Below are 15,985 nucleotides of genomic sequence, written 5' to 3'. Positions count from 1 at the left end.
AGTTTTTAACAGCTGGCTGAAGCGAAGATGAATTTAGGAAGGAAGGAAAGAAAACTCAACCGTCCTTTCGGGGAATCGAACCCATGTTCTCTCACTTGCTGGGTGAGCGCCCTAGACATTAATATTCGGATATGCCAAATGTCCAGCGTCGTGACAAACTCGCTCACAGAATCTCGCAGAGTGCATGTGGCAAGAGATGTGAAGGTTAGACCAGCTTTCTTCAACCTTTTTACAACAGAAAGGACTGGCGAAAGTGGTTGGATAATTTCGTGGATCACTGGAAAAATACGTACAGACTGAAAAGCTATAATTTGAGGACTGAAAAAAAGCCAAAAATGGGAGAAATAATTTGGCAAAAATTCAACAGGAGAAATAGCTTGTGGATCGGCAAGAAAAACAATGGCAATAATTTGCGTACCGGAAAAAAATGAACGGGAAAAATTATTTAAGAACCAGCTTTAACCATCTTTAAGAACCATCATTAACTTTATATATATACATTATATATATAAAGTTAATGGAAGAAATAATTTGAGGATATCGGCACAAAATATATGGGAGAAACAGGACTGCAATTAGGGGAGAGTCAGGCGGGTCTGGCCAACACCACACTGGAGACGTGTGATGATATCTCTATCTCATTGGTCTGGTGCCCCGTTCGCTGGACTAGAGTGGAAACTGAATTCATCCTTTAACTGCTCGTTCTACACATGTGCGGAGATAGGGCGGGGGGCCATTGCCCCCCCCCCCCAGTGTCAAAGATGGAGTCGACTGATATAATGTATATGTGTGTATATATGAACTGACGTCATCATCATCGTGCCCCCCCCCCCCCGCGCAGCAATAATCATCCTGTCCCCCCAGACTTTCAAGTCTATCTCCGCCTATACTTCTACATTACATGCGGGTGTCAAAATGCCTGCTTGTTTCGCTGGTTCATGAAACTGCTTTTGCAATGGCTTTCGTATGTAGGAGAAAAATATGTAATGTAAAAAAAAAGACCCCAAAGAGTTTCAGTGGTTGGTCAGTTTCTTTCAGTTGACTAGATTCACAATTACTCGACCAAAAGACTTTCTGAGCGGTTCTATATGAAACGTACCGTACATTAAAAAAATTATCGTAATTCGCAATGTACATTGAAAAGTTAAATTCAAACTACTTGTAATGACTGAATAGTAATAAAAAAACGCAAGGACTTTTTTAGCTTAAAGCAGAAATATCCTGTTTTAGGAACAACATGAAAAAAGAAAACGGCTATAGAAGCGTTGACTATACGTCCTGTTTGATCGAACGCGACGTATAAAAACGGGACACTCAGTTTTTCTTTTCCTTATAACAGGTTGCAAAAATGTTGAAACGTGTCATTTTCTTTTTCATGTTGTTGTTTGATAGCAATTAGTCACCGCATTCACTTTTGGATTTCTTTCGGATGCAAAATCGTAACGACCTTGTCACGACACCTCGGCGATAACGTCAGTAATCGGCTGTCTGGATTAATTCTCACAGAAAATAATGTTAACGAACCTTGCTTATAACGTCGATAAATAACAACCACGTAGGATATAACGACAAATTTTTCGTCACTTTTATTTCTATTTCAATTGCGTTTTTCCAAGAAATTTCCAATGCTATAACTGATCACATCTAGGGAATTTTTGTCTGTTTTTCTATTTTTACTTTACGTTGAAAAAAAAATTATTGCATGTTTGACGTTCCAACTCACTCATTGACAAGACCACGAAACGAAAGATTTCAGTTCTTTGCCCTTCCCATTGCCCCCCCCCTCCCCAAGGGCGGGGCTGACAAGGCTCTAGCCCTGGGGGCCCAGGACAATTCTCATCATTTTTTGGCTTTTTAACGCTATAAATCAACTGTAGAAGGGCCCGTGAAAAGTCTGACTGAGGGACCCGCAAAAGATCCCAGCCTAGGGGTCCTGCTCTAGAATGTGGGGGCCATGGCGCTTCCCGACGAATTTTTTTAAATAAAAATGTCCCGTTGTTCTCAATCAAGCTTGCTTGAGTTCTCAATTTTAACAAAAATCAGGAATTAAGGTTGTGTTTGCATAATTTATAAATTGTTTTATAATGATGAATATGACTGTGTAAATATTCATCTCACATATTCGCCAAGTTAATTTTTTCCTCCGAAATACATTTCAGCATATTTACTGTATATATATCACCGTATTCCTCGCCAAAGGTTATTCTTAAACAATATTTATTAACTCGACGAATTTGGCAACATGTTTGGCAAGAATCAGCGATGCCCTGTATTAATCTACCCAATTTCTCGTATTTCTTCTCGATCAAATATGGTCAGCCTAATCAGAAAGAAATAAAATCTTCTTGCACAATACTCGATGATTACGTGTATTTATTTTTTTGTCAAAAAGGCGTTAAAAACGTCATTCTCGACTATACCGACGCGGATCGGTTACAACGACAAAATTCGCAGAGCCTTCGACTTCGTTATAACCGTGATTTCGATTGCAGTTATCAATCCGTTATTATTATCAGAAATTCTTAGTCCCGATGTGATCAATCACATTAAGCGGCGTCCGCTGACCATTTCATTCCCCCTCACGACCGCGGTCTTTTCATCTCTACTCGACATCTCTTGTAAAAACCACAGGCAACAATGTAAGAGTATAGCATTTTTAGGCGTAAGTATATAATACATATTGGAGAAGAAGAGAAAGGAGAACTTCGGCGTAAGTGAAAGTAATGACACGGCAAATCAAACTCAATCTTCTCTGGGAGACTTTCAGCCATAAACATAGAAGAAAAAGAATGGAAATTATGGAATAAAAAGCATTAAAAAAATAAAACAGGTTTGTCTCGGACAACGGCAGCAGCAGCAACACCAATTGTAGTTTCGTGCGAGTTGTTTGTTAGTTTCGTTATCACATTATATTATCCACCACGACATCAAAAAGGAAAAACGTCACTTCTTTTTATGTCCAGAAACGACTTGTTTCTTCTTTTTATTTGCTATTTTCTATTTTATTTCTCTGTGAGTGTGTGCCATCTCGATCGTGACATGATTATGTGGCAGTGATTGAGTCAGTTTTTCTGATTGCAGCCTCGCTCGCTCGCTGGTTGTTTCGTTCATTCAAGAACCGACCGTCGACGAGTAAAGACGGTCTTCTATATCTCTCTCTCTCTAGTTAATTAGCTGTTTTTTTTGCTGGACGGGACTGGACAACTTAGTGAGTCCAGCTTCAGTTTTTTAGCCCCCCGCTCGTCACATGTGGTTTTTGAATCTGCATTATTAAGGTGAGTTCGCAAATCTGAATTCTCCAGATTTTGTTCATTGATTCGCTTACATTTGGTGCTGTAAGAAGAAATTTTTATGGTGTAAAAATATGGTTCGTTCGTATTTAAATAATAAATGCAAATATTATCGATTTTGTTTTGAATGACTAGATATATGTTTAAATGCGATAAACGGTATTTTTCTTTTTAATTATGATAAATAGTGGGGTTTTTTTTTCAAATATGATAAACAGTTCTTTACTTGCTTTAAAATAGGATAAACAGCATTTATTTAAAAAAAACAAAAACACGATAAACAGTATCTCTTTTTTTAAATTATGTTAAAATTTATTTCTTTTTCAAAAATGATAAATAATATTTATTTATTTTTCAATTTATGATAAGCAATATTTATTTTTTTCAATTTATAATAAGCAATGTTTCTTTTTTTGTCAGTTTATGATAAACAGTATTTTTCTTTTCTTAAATATTATATATAGTATTTTTAAAATTGTAATAAACAGTTCTTATAAATTATGATAAACAACATTTCTTCATCAACCATGACAAATAGTGGTTTCTTTTTTTCTGAATATGATAAATAGTATTTCTTTTCAAAATATGATAAGTATTTCTTTTCAAAATATGATAAGTATTTCTTTTCAAAATATGATAAGTATTTCTTTTCAAAATATGATAAGTATTTCTTTTCAAAATATGATAAGTATTTCTTTTCAAAATATGATAAGTATTTCTTTTCAAAATATGATAAGTATTTCTTTTCAAAATATGATAAGTATTTCTGATTTTAAATGCGATAAACAGTATTATTTTAATATGATAATCGTTTTTTTTTAAATACGATAAACAGTATTTCTTTTTTAATTAAGATAAGCAGTATTTTTATCTTTTAATTACAATAAACATTATTTACAAGTATAAAACTTGATTATTGCTGAAAAAAGGCGTTAATTGGTTTAGAAAGAACTTATACTTCTTAGTGTATAGTTTCAGTATCAATTATATCATTGACATCTACTAGAATTAAAAGCTTACTTTATTCAATGTACATAAATGTTTTCTCCTGCCTTAATTTGCTACCCATTTACTACACACACATGAGAAGACTGTTTCAATATGTAGGAAAATAAATATTACATTGTATACGTATGAAAAATTATTCACACGAGTTTGTTATTTATGTCTTAGATACCCTTACGGAGTGTGCGACAGGTACGGTCGCACAGCCCCCTCTATTTTAGGGGGGGGCCCTCCGCACTCAAGGTAATAGAAGGGAATAAAATATGTATCTTAAGTAAATTTTTCTTAGTAAGTAAAACAATGTGTCCGAGATTCAACTGCGAAAAATGAAACTTATGTTTGGAAACTTAACCGCTGCCAAGGGTGAATAAATGCGTTTTTATTTCCCGGTGTGGACCAAAGGGAACCAAAGTCCGAAAACAAAAAGGGGCCCCGAATTTATATTGAATACTTTCTTCAATTCTCAAATTATTTTTTTAATTAGTTTTGAGTTTTCATTGTTTCTATAATTATTCCTTTCATTAATCCTGAATTTTCATTAATTTTGTTATTATTTCTTTCACTAACTGTGAATTTTCATTGGTGCTGACATATTTTCTTTTAATTATTTTTCTAATTCATCAATCCAAAAGTTTCATTATTTTTCTGATTATTTATATCATTGAATCCAAGTTTTTTTAAATTTTGGAATTATTTCTCTCATTAACTCCTTAATTTTCATTAGTTTTGGAGATATTTCTTCCATTAAGTCCTATCTAATTTTCATTAATTTTGGAATTATTTCCGCTCCAAATTATCATCAATTCGAAGTTTTCATTAATTTTTGTGTTAATTTACGTTTAAAAATTCCGTGTTTATATTTTTTATGGATATTTTTCACCGTTCCAGTGTATTTTGTGATAATATACACATTTTTGGATGCCGAGGTCCATCCCTCACCTCCGAAACACTTAAGTCACTCCTATACCCGCGACTGGTAAGGGTGGCCCTGAGCACAGGCTTAAGATAATAAAGCTAATCATGTAATACGTCTGTGGGGAATAGGCCTGTCTTTTCGACGAAGACAAGACCCTATCCCTCAGTGAATAAGAATAAGAATAGTTACAAGACTCTATTCTAACGTTCGTTTCCTGATTCGAAAAACCGTATCGAATACTGAAACCAACTTGCCGATTTAACCACGTGACATCGGTTCGCTTGCGTGCAGGTGGAGTCCCAGAAAAACCGCAAGAAGGTCAAACGGTTTTCTCGGAAAACGTCAACGCTAATAAGCCGATTGATTAATTAAGCACGATCAACATGTCCGACCCAAAAATAAATCGCGCCTAACAACAAAAGCAGAACGAGAACTTGTTGTGGCTCTACTTAAATTATTAATTCTTGTTAATTCTTGCGAAAACATCCAATGACGATGACGATGATGTAAAGTGCTTATTAACCATCTGCTGGTAACTTCCACTCTTGATCGTTATTAAATGCTATATTTTCGTTCAGTGCTGTGTGTATTCTGTTATTTTGGAAGATAAAGCCACTAAACCACCCCCAGAGGTATATTTATCGTTTTGCCATCTGTATAGACTACAGGAAAGTTTATCTCCCTTCTTACAGTGTAATCTAATTTTCTTGGCCCTTCATTCGATTAACTTGCTGCCACCACGCCTGCAAATACGCCTTTGATCATTCACGTGCTTGCACACACTCCAGGTGCACTCTTTTGTCAGCTCACCGATCTGGTCCCCTCACTCTCTAGGTCATTCTTTTGGACACTCACATGCTTTCAAATTCTCTAGTTTACTCTTTTGGTTGCTTACCGGCCTGGTATTTCACTTGTGTGCTCTTAGCACCGAGTCTTAAATCAAGCGTGTTCAACCTTCAATAGAGTGCGGGTCACTTCATTGATTTGAAAACGACGTTTCGCGGGCCGCTTAAGTAATTTGTAAATGTGTCGCGGGCTGCTTAAGTAATTTGTAAATGTGTCGCGGGTCACTTAAGTGATCTGGTAATGTGCCGCGTTCCACTTGAGTCATCTGCTTCCACTTGAGTCAAATCTGCCGAAGCTTACTTGAGTCATGTGGAAATCTGCCGAAGCTTACTTGAGTCATGTGGAAATCTGCCGAAGCTTACTTGAGTGATCAGGAAAATGAGCCGTGGGCCACTCTTGAGTGATCAGGAAAATGAACCGTGGGCTACTCTTGAGTGATCTAGAATTGTGTGTCACGAGTAACTTGAGTGATGTTGAACTGCACAGTGGACCGCTTAAATGTTCTGGAACTGTGCTACACGTCCCTTAAGTAATTTGTAAATGTACTTGAGTGATTTGTAAATGTGTCGCGGGTCACTTAGTGATATTAAACTGTGCCACGGACCACTCAAGTATTCTGTAAATGCGCCACGGGTCGTTTAAGCTCGCTCTGTAACTGCAGCTAGTCATTTGAGCGATCAGTAAATGTGCCACTGATGTCCCTGATGCGGTTGGTCAAATGGCTATGGGTCGAGCATATACGTCTTAAATATAGTGGTGTTAAAATAAAAATTAACCAAAAGGAATGAATGAAATTTTTATAAAATGCTCATATCTCACATTAGCTGCAGAGATGAATTCGTTAACATTTACATAAACGGAAAAGCAATCAGTCGTCGAGATTATTCGCTGCTCTTTCCAGCTGAGCTGAAGATGGTTCTCACGCTGCTGGTTAATTGATCTTTCCCCGCTGGTGGGTCAAGGTTTTACCTCGTTACAACACCGTCGTCTCCCGAATGGCTCAGACACCTTATTTATAACTCAAGAGAGCTTCAGAAGTCGTCTCTTTGGCTGACGTGAGGACACATCCCCCCCCCCCCGCGTGTCCAGTACTCGGCAATTGCGTCACTCCTAACGTCTTCCAAAATTAGCTTTTCGATTTATCGAGACAGAATCAAGGTCTGATCATTTGGCATTTGATGGAACTCTCAAAGGGAATCGCGACGTTCTTCTCCTTGTATTACAGATGATACGAATAATTCTATTATCCAATCAGTGACTGGAAGCAAAGTAACTGATGTGAATCCTCTCCAGAATTACCGAAATTCGATGCTGCGAATGAAATTACTCTAAGGCGTTTATCAAGTCACTCACACATTCAAGGCATTTATTATTATTATTTTTTAAACTCAGAATTTTCATATATAATATTATTATATTTCTTGTCTTGATTCTGAAGAGTTATTATTATTTTTTTGAATTCTGAAGAGTTATTATTATTTTTTTCAATTCTGAATAGTCTTTTTTTTCAAACTTTTTCTTCCTGTTTACTTCTACGAATTCTAGAATTATTCCCTCGCATTAAGTCTGAAATTAATTGTTTGTGAAATAAATCATGGAATTATTTCTTTCATCGATTCCGAAACTCGTTCTTTTTATAAATTTTGAAATTATTGCTTTCCCCAATTCTGACATCGTTTTTTGATTCTTTCTTTTTGTAACTACTTTCCACAAATTTTGAAATTATGTACAGTATAAAGGGAATTCGGGAATTATTTCTTTAGCTATAAAATTCTAATATACGGTACTTATTTTCTCAAAAGCACTCACAATTCAAGCCTTTTCTACATTTTTTTTCTTAAGAACAATTAAACAGAAAGCTTTTTCCTTGAATCAATCCAGCCGTTTTTTTTTCAAGAGCATTTAAATAACAAGCTTCTTCTTTGAAGAGCATTATAACCAATTTTTTTTTCTCAATAGCACCCCCCAACAATTTTTTCTTAAGAGCACTTAAACGGTTTTTCCCTCGAAGAGCACTCTTAACCACTTTTTTTTCCTGAAGTGGTGACTTCAGGGAAAAAAAGTGGTGAATTTTTGCCTTAGGGGCCGTTCAAGTATTACGTAATCATCGATGGGGGGGGGGGGGAAGGGGGTTTCCGATTTGCCGACTTTTGATGACAAGAGGGGAAGGGGGCTTTGGATAATGCTTACGTCATCAACCACCCTTTATGAAAATATGAGTTAGGATTCAGAGGGGCAGAGCTGATGACGAAATTTTTCTGACGGGGGGGGGGGTTGTCAGCGTTTTGCTGACTTTTGCTGACCAGGGGGGGGGGAGGGGGGTCAAAAATGGCTAAAAATTTGCTTACGTTATACTTGAACGGCCCCTTATTCGTTGGTGACTTCTCTATTGAGAAGTTACCTATACGTATTTTTCCGTTAAGTTACGTATTTTTCCTATATTTGCCTTATTCGTGACTTCTCTATTGAGAAGCTACTCACGAATAAGGTAAATATAGGAAAAATACGTCAACTTCTAATGCATTTCGACACACAGACAGACAGACAGGCATGACCGCTGACCGCCCAGAGAGACCATCTTGGGATGGTTTGCGCTCTTATTTCGGCAAACAGTAGGTGTCGTCTTCAGACGCAAAAAAAAAAAAAAAAAAAAATCTGCGTGAGAATCTCGTGCGATAGAAGTGAAACTTCTAGGTTTGACATGACTAGATTCACCTCACCTCACATCTATCTTTTATCTGGTCGCAAGATATCGGAGCGTAGGAATACACACTCATTCCCACTCCACCCTAAAAAAATTTGAATAAAAATTTAAATTAAACTTGACCCACTCGATCTAACTGACCCCTTAAACCCCAAGACAACTTCCACTCCGTATAATTTTAACGAGTTTGGAATGATATGGAATCATAATTGAACCAGGTGTAAATCCCACGTACGGCAAAATTCTTCACTAAAAAATTTCTGGCGATAATCGGAGTAGGCTGTAAATCAGGAAGTGGTGGGGGGGGGGGTGTTTTTTATCGGGACTGTAATTTTTATACGATAATAAGCATTTACAAAAGAATGTTAAACACAAAGAAAAGTGAAATTTTCGATTACACAAGCACCAAAATAATAGTTTAATAAACAAATATCAAAGGAAATGGCTTTATTCGGTTATCATTGGTTCTAGTGGTCATCTAGTACAGGGGGTCTAGTATAGGAGTGAGTATAAGAGTAAGAAAATAGGAGGAAAAAAGTGATCAGTGGTCCAGCGCTCTGGATTTATTCTGCGTTATGATAGCGCAGTAAAATAAGGAGCTGACACTGGCGTCACAAAACTTGCGTTCGAGTGCATACACATACATAGTCCACAAGATACACTCTCGTGTATCCTGTGGGTGCGGCGTCACGGGGGTAGGGAAAGGTAATAAACTGTCTTGTCCGGCACACACCGTCCAAACCAATCCTCCCACCCAAATTTATTTTCTTGCACGGCCGAATCTCTAGCTTCATTTCGCGTTGTTGCATTAGTCTCACATGCAGGCCCGCAGCTTCATTCTGACCACGACATTTGAAGTGAACAGACATACTTTTTTCTCTACTGAGCAACCGAGAGTTAAGATTTGGTATCCAGCTAAAATGGGATCCTCGGTCTTCGTGATATTAAAGATTAGATATCCCCCCCCCCCACCCACTGTATGTCGAAATGCAATAGTAGTAGTTGTGTTTTTCGTATATTTGTCTTATTCGTTGGCGACTTCTCAATATTTGTGGGCACAAAGTTTATCTACTCTTCCAAGAGCACTCTAACCACGTTTTTCTCACGAGCACTTCAATGCAAGCGTTTTCCTTGAAGAGCCCTTCATATCCTTCAAGATTTACCCATATGAAGATCCTAAACACTCAAATGATTTTGGTGTGCCCATTCCCCCTTTACCGCATGACCCTGGGCCTCATGACAAATAGGCCATTTTACATATTCGAGAGTAGGTATGCAAAGTGATAAGCAGGGTTTTTTTTGAGGGGGGGGGGCAGAAAAATAATTTTTCCTGGGGGGCCTATGATGCTACGGGTCGGTAGTCTCAAGTGCCAGAGCAGCATCATGAAAATTTGATCTGATTAAAATCTTAGAGAGAAAGTATGCAAGTAGATAGCTAGATGGGGTGGGGGGGGGGCAGAAAAATATGTTCCAACTGGGGGCCTATGATGCTGTTGAGACGGTTCTGGACTTAATCTATAGAAATTGATCGAAATCTCCCTTGTACGTAATCAATTTAGTTTCTCTGCTTCCGTGTCACCCGCAGTGCTGCATCTAAAAACGACACTTTGGTGCTGAGGGGGTATATATTTTAGCACCGCTTCCCCATAATTTTTCACGGAAATGGAGTAAATTCGGCGTTCTTCTTGGTTCAGCGCTCAGAGCACCACAGCCCTTACCCGTTCTTGGTTGTGGGGGGCCCTGGTCAACTTTTGGTGATAAAGATCTTCAACTGTGTACAATCAAGTGCTCTTAAAATTTAGGAGTTTCCTACCGGATGGTTGTTGGGGGGGGGGGATGTACACATTAAAAAAATTATACAATTTGATGATTTTTTGTGGTGCCCCTTTTCCTCCCGATTCCCTAAGCACGTGTTTACTTTGCTTAACGGTTAATCCGGCCCTGTGACTGGACATGATTGAATGGGCGCTTTCGCTTGATTGAAAAACTGTATGGCACTCAAAATTCACAAAGTTAATTACAGACCGCTATTCACAAAGGGGCGTGTTCATAAGTCGGGGGTCTTATGTTGATTGTTTATATGGTAGTTCTAATACGTACACTGTTAGACGAATTGTGCCAATGAAGCGAATAAAATATCGGTCATTTATTTGTGGCAGATGTTACTTCACCACTATCAGAGACGCATTTACGGTTTTGCCGTCCGTAGACTATGAAAAGTTTGCTGCCCTTCTCCCATTCTAGTCCATATAATTTACTTGACTACTTACTCATTCCCCAACTTTTTCGCCATGGCCCGCTTAGCCCCCACGCTGCTGGCAATACTTCTCTATTTCCAAGACATTCCCATGCTTAAATAATTTCTTGGTCATTTTTTGGTCACTCTCTTCAGATTTCTCCTATGCTCACACGCAATCTTGGTCGCTCCGTTGGTTGCTCACTGATCTGGTCATACTCTAAGAGACTCTTTTGATTATTCACATGCTTGTACATTGTTTTGGTCACTCACATGATTGCACACGCTATAGGCCACTCTTTTGGTCGTTCACTGACTTGGTTCCTAGGTCACTCCTACAGTTACACACTCTTTAGGTCACTCTTATGACTCTTCACACTCTTTCTCTCTACACACTCTTCAAGTCACTCTTATGCTTACACACTATTTTGGTCACCCCTATGCGTACACACACTCTAAGTCACACTTTTGGTCACTCCTATTCGTACACACTCTCTAAGTCACACTTTTGGTCACTCCTATGCGTACATACTCTCTAAGTCACACTTTTGGTGGCTCACTGATCTGGTCCCTCACTCTACAGGGTCACTCTTTTGTTCATTCATTTGGTTACACAATGTTTCGGTCGCTCACATGCTTGCACAATCTCTAGGTGACTCATCGTCCAAGTCCCTCGCTTTCTAGATCAATCTCTAGGTCGCTCACCTGCTTACACACTTTCTTGCTTCCTTTTTTAGGTTACTAACTCTCTAGGCAGAGGAGGATTTATTGTTTTACCGACCGTAACGTAAAAAAAATTTTGCTTCCATTCTACTACTTTTCTTGACCACTAATTCCTCAAATTTGCTGCCCCTCCGCACTTGCCGCCCTGGGCTATCGCTCGCTAAGCTCTCCCCCCCCCCGCACTGTAAATACTTCTGACCACTATTTTATACTATTTTATACATAAAGTATATAGGTATATGGAACACATCGCGCGTGTTGGAAACCAATTCGAAAATGTTCGCGTTTGATGGTTCCTCCTTCATACGGTATAGATCAGAGGCATAATATATACGTATGGTCTAAATATAGTTCATTCTATCGACGATTTATTTTTTTTCCACGATGGCCCCGATAAGCGGCCATCATTATCAATATTATTATTATGTCTGTTATTCTCCGAAACCAGACCGCCATTTTTTTTTTTTGCTCGGTTTGCATTCGATTTTCACTTCCATAATTTTTTTGGAAAAACGAAAAAAAAGTTTGAAAAAGGAAGAAAAAAAAATTTTTCGAAGGGAAAAAAATTTGTTTGGAGGGCTCTTCAAAGGGAATTTTTTTTTTTGAATTACTATACAAATACAAATACAAATACAAATACAACGCCACAACAGGCAAAATGCCCAACGAGGTGGCTGATAAAAAGATGCCCATAAAAATATGGATGTCATATGTTTCAAAAATACAGCAACCCAATTAAAAATGCAATTCACAAAAATTATAAACAATATATATTCATGATAAAATATTATACAATGCCCATAAGAATACTTATGGTTGTCTTATTCTAAGAATGGATAGCTTCTCGATTTACCCCAACATGTTTATCGTATTTCTTTTTAAACGTGTCAATTGTGTTACAATTTACTACCTCCGGGGGTAAGCTATTCCATTTATTAACAACCCTATTGGAGAAAAATTCCCTGCGACACCATAACCTTGCATTGTCCCTCACCAATCGATACTGGTGTCCCCTTGTAAAAGCAGTCGATTGGCGGTGTACTAAAAGTTCATGGTCCATCCTATCCATCCCATTGAAAATTTTGAACACTTCGATCATATCTCCTCGACACCTGCGTTCATCCAATGTAAACATATTCAAAAAATGAAGTCTTTCTTCATAACTCAAGCCCTGTGTGCCAATAAGGACACGCGTAGCTCTTCTCTGCACCCCTTCAACAAAGGAAAGCCTTTTTTTTTTTAAATGCTCCTCATTTGTAAAACATGTTATAATAAAGCGCTATTAAAGAGGAAAACATTTTTGAAGTGACTTCTTCAAGAAAACATGGTTGAAATGTTCTTGAAAGAAAAAAACAAACACGCGGGGTTGTCGTGCATTTCAAGGGGAAAAACATGGCTGAGAAAAGATTTTGAGGGGGGGGGAAGCAGTGTTGTGATCTTGAAGGGGGAAAACATTGTTGTGATCTTGAAGGGGGAAAACATTGTTGTGATCTTGAAGGGGGAAAACATTGTTGTGATCTTGAAGGGGGAAAACATTGTTGTGATCTTGAAGGGGGAAAACATTGTTGTGATCTTGAAGGGGGAAAACATTGTTGTGATCTTGAAGGGGGAAAACATTGTTGTGATCTTAAAGGAAAAAACAAACACGCGGGGTTGGCGTGCATTTCGGGGGGGGGGGAAACATGGCTGAGGAAAGATTTTCAGGGGGGGAGGAAGCATTATTGTGACCTTGAAGGGAAAAAGCATTGTTGTGATCTTGAAGGAAAAAAACATTGTTGTGATCTTGAAAGAAAAAAAGCATAGTTGTGATCTCGAAGGGAAAAAGCAGTATTGTGATCTTGAAGGAAAAGACAAACACGGGGTTGGCATGCATTTCAGGGGGAAAAGCATTGTTGTGATCTTGAAGGGAAAAAGCATTGTTGTGATCTGGAAGGGGGAAAACATTATTGTGATCTTGAAAGGAAAAAGCACTGTTGTCATCTTGAAGGGAAAAAGCACTGTTGTCATCTTGAAGGGCAAAAGCACTGTTGTGATCTTGAAGAGGGAAAAAGCATTATTGTGATCTCAAAGGGAATTTTTTTTTGAATTACTATACAAAGGAAAGCCTTTTTTTTTTTAAATGCTCTTCATTTGTAAAACATGTTATAATAAAGCGCTATTAAAGAGGAAAACATTTTTGAAGTGACTTCTTCAAGAAAACATGGTTGAAATGTTCTTGAAAGAAAAAAACAAACACGCGGGGTTGTCGTGCATTTCAAGGGGAAAAACATGGCTGAGAAAAGATTTTGAGGGGGGGGGAAGCAGTGTTGTGATCTTGAAGGGGGAAAACATTGTTGTGATCTTGAAGGGGGAAAACATTGTTGTGATCTTGAAGGGGGAAAACATTGTTGTGATCTTGAAGGGGGAAAACATTGTTGTGATCTTGAAGGGGGAAAACATTGTTGTGATCTTGAAGGGGGAAAACATTGTTGTGATCTTAAAGGAAAAAACAAACACGCGGGGTTGGCGTGCATTTCGGGGGGGGGGGAAACATGGCTGAGGAAAGATTTTCAGGGGGGGAGGAAGCATTATTGTGACCTTGAAGGGAAAAAGCATTGTTGTGATCTTGAAGGAAAAAAACATTGTTGTGATCTTGAAAGAAAAAAAGCATAGTTGTGATCTCGAAGGGAAAAAGCAGTATTGTGATCTTGAAGGAAAAGACAAACACGGGGTTGGCATGCATTTCAGGGGGAAAAGCATTGTTGTGATCTTGAAGGGAAAAAGCATTGTTGTGATCTGGAAGGGGGAAAACATTATTGTGATCTTGAAAGGAAAAAGCACTGTTGTCATCTTGAAGGGAAAAAGCACTGTTGTCATCTTGAAGGGCAAAAGCACTGTTGTGATCTTGAAGAGGGAAAAAGCATTATTGTGATCTCAAAGGGAATTTTTTTTTGAATTACTATACAAAGGAAAGCCTTTTTTTTTTTAAATGCTCTTCATTTGTAAAACATGTTATAATAAAGCGCTATTAAAGAGGAAAACATTTTTGAAGTGGCTTCTTCAAGAAAACATGGTTGAAATGTTCTTGAAAGAAAAAAAAAATCACGGTTTTTTTTTGTCGTGCATTTTTCTCTCAGGGGGAAAAAACATGGCTGTGAAAAGATTTTGAAGGGGGGGAAAAATTATTGTGATCTTGAAGGGAAAAAGCATTGTTGTGATCTTGAAGGAAAAAAAGCATTGTTGTGATCTTGAAGGGAAAAAATCACTGTTGTGATCTTGATGAATGAAAAAATATATTTGAAGCAAAATTTTTTCGAAACTAAGTTTTCAAGGTTTACGGTTGAAGTGCTCTTCAAGGGAATAACTTGTTATTGAAGTGATTTCCAAGAGGGAAAAAAATGTCGAAACGCTTTTTTCAAAAATTATGATTTTGAACTGCAGTTGAAGAGAAGAGTAACCCACGGTTGAAGGGAAGAAAAACATGGTTCAAGTGCTCTTGAAAGGAAAACCGACTTTTTAACTGCTCTTCGAGGGGTAAAAATTGTGAAAATGCTCTTTAAAACAATTGAAAGTTATTTACACTTTTAATTAATTGAAAATGTAAAACACTGAAGTTCTTTACAATGAAAAATCAATGTCGACATGCTTTTCAATGCGAACGATATTCTTACAGTGTTTTTAAATAGCATTGTTGAGAAGCCCTCGAAGTAGACAGAACGATTTTTTAGATGCTCTTGAAATGGGAAAACAAGAATATAATTTTTGAAGTGCTATTTGAAAGTAAAATCAGCATTGAAGTGCTTTTCAAGGGGGGAAAAAAAACATTAGAAAAAAATAATAAAAATGAAAACATGTGTGAAATCAAGAAGAGAAACACGTCAGTGGCGACCGGGGCTGACTGTGTGCCAATTTTCGAAATTGCCAATTATCCTGAAAGGTTTGAGGGATCCAGTGGTGACGATAATAATTATTATTCTGCAAACCAAAGAGGATGATCCATCTCATTAAAGATAATTAATCAATTAGTGCTTTCTGTTTACGGCCACGATAATTAATCGACCCCAAACAGTTAATTAACGTCAAGGGGCCGTTGATCTCTTAGTTCCGGTTTCGATTTCAACGTCATTATAATAAATTAGTTATGTATGGAAACGAGGGCCGGCGCCCTCGCAGTGACCTTTAGACCTCTATCTGCAGCGCGTGGATACTCCGTAATAATATTTAGTTTTTTCGCGAACTTTAAATTGTTGTTTTCTTACCCTGAATATAAGCTACGCAGAATGAAT

The 15,985-nt window shown here is 37.8% G+C and overlaps 1 protein-coding gene across 2 annotated transcripts in view; it reads left to right on the top strand.

Moving 5' to 3' along the window:
- The first annotated feature begins 2,880 nt into the window (after positions 1-2,880).
- The window catches only part of LOC149088668 (ovostatin-like), an 80,417-nt gene continuing 67,312 nt past the window's right edge, over positions 2,881-15,985 (top strand). The window contains exon 1 of one of the 2 annotated variants that reach the window (XM_089248683.1): positions 2,881-3,275. The gene's annotated coding sequence lies outside the window, so the exon portion shown is untranslated. The remainder of the gene's footprint in view (positions 3,276-15,985) is intronic. The other variant, XM_089248689.1, reaches the window with a different exon arrangement.

The sequence above is a fragment of the Pholcus phalangioides genome, unplaced genomic scaffold (assembly GCF_987345545.1).
Source record: "Pholcus phalangioides strain wild (caught in Gottingen) unplaced genomic scaffold, Ppha-v1.0 ptg000003l_1, whole genome shotgun sequence".
Taxonomy (NCBI): domain Eukaryota; kingdom Metazoa; phylum Arthropoda; class Arachnida; order Araneae; family Pholcidae; genus Pholcus; species Pholcus phalangioides.
The sequence above is the reverse complement of the archived record's forward strand: the minus strand, read 5'-3'. Positions and strand labels throughout refer to the sequence as shown.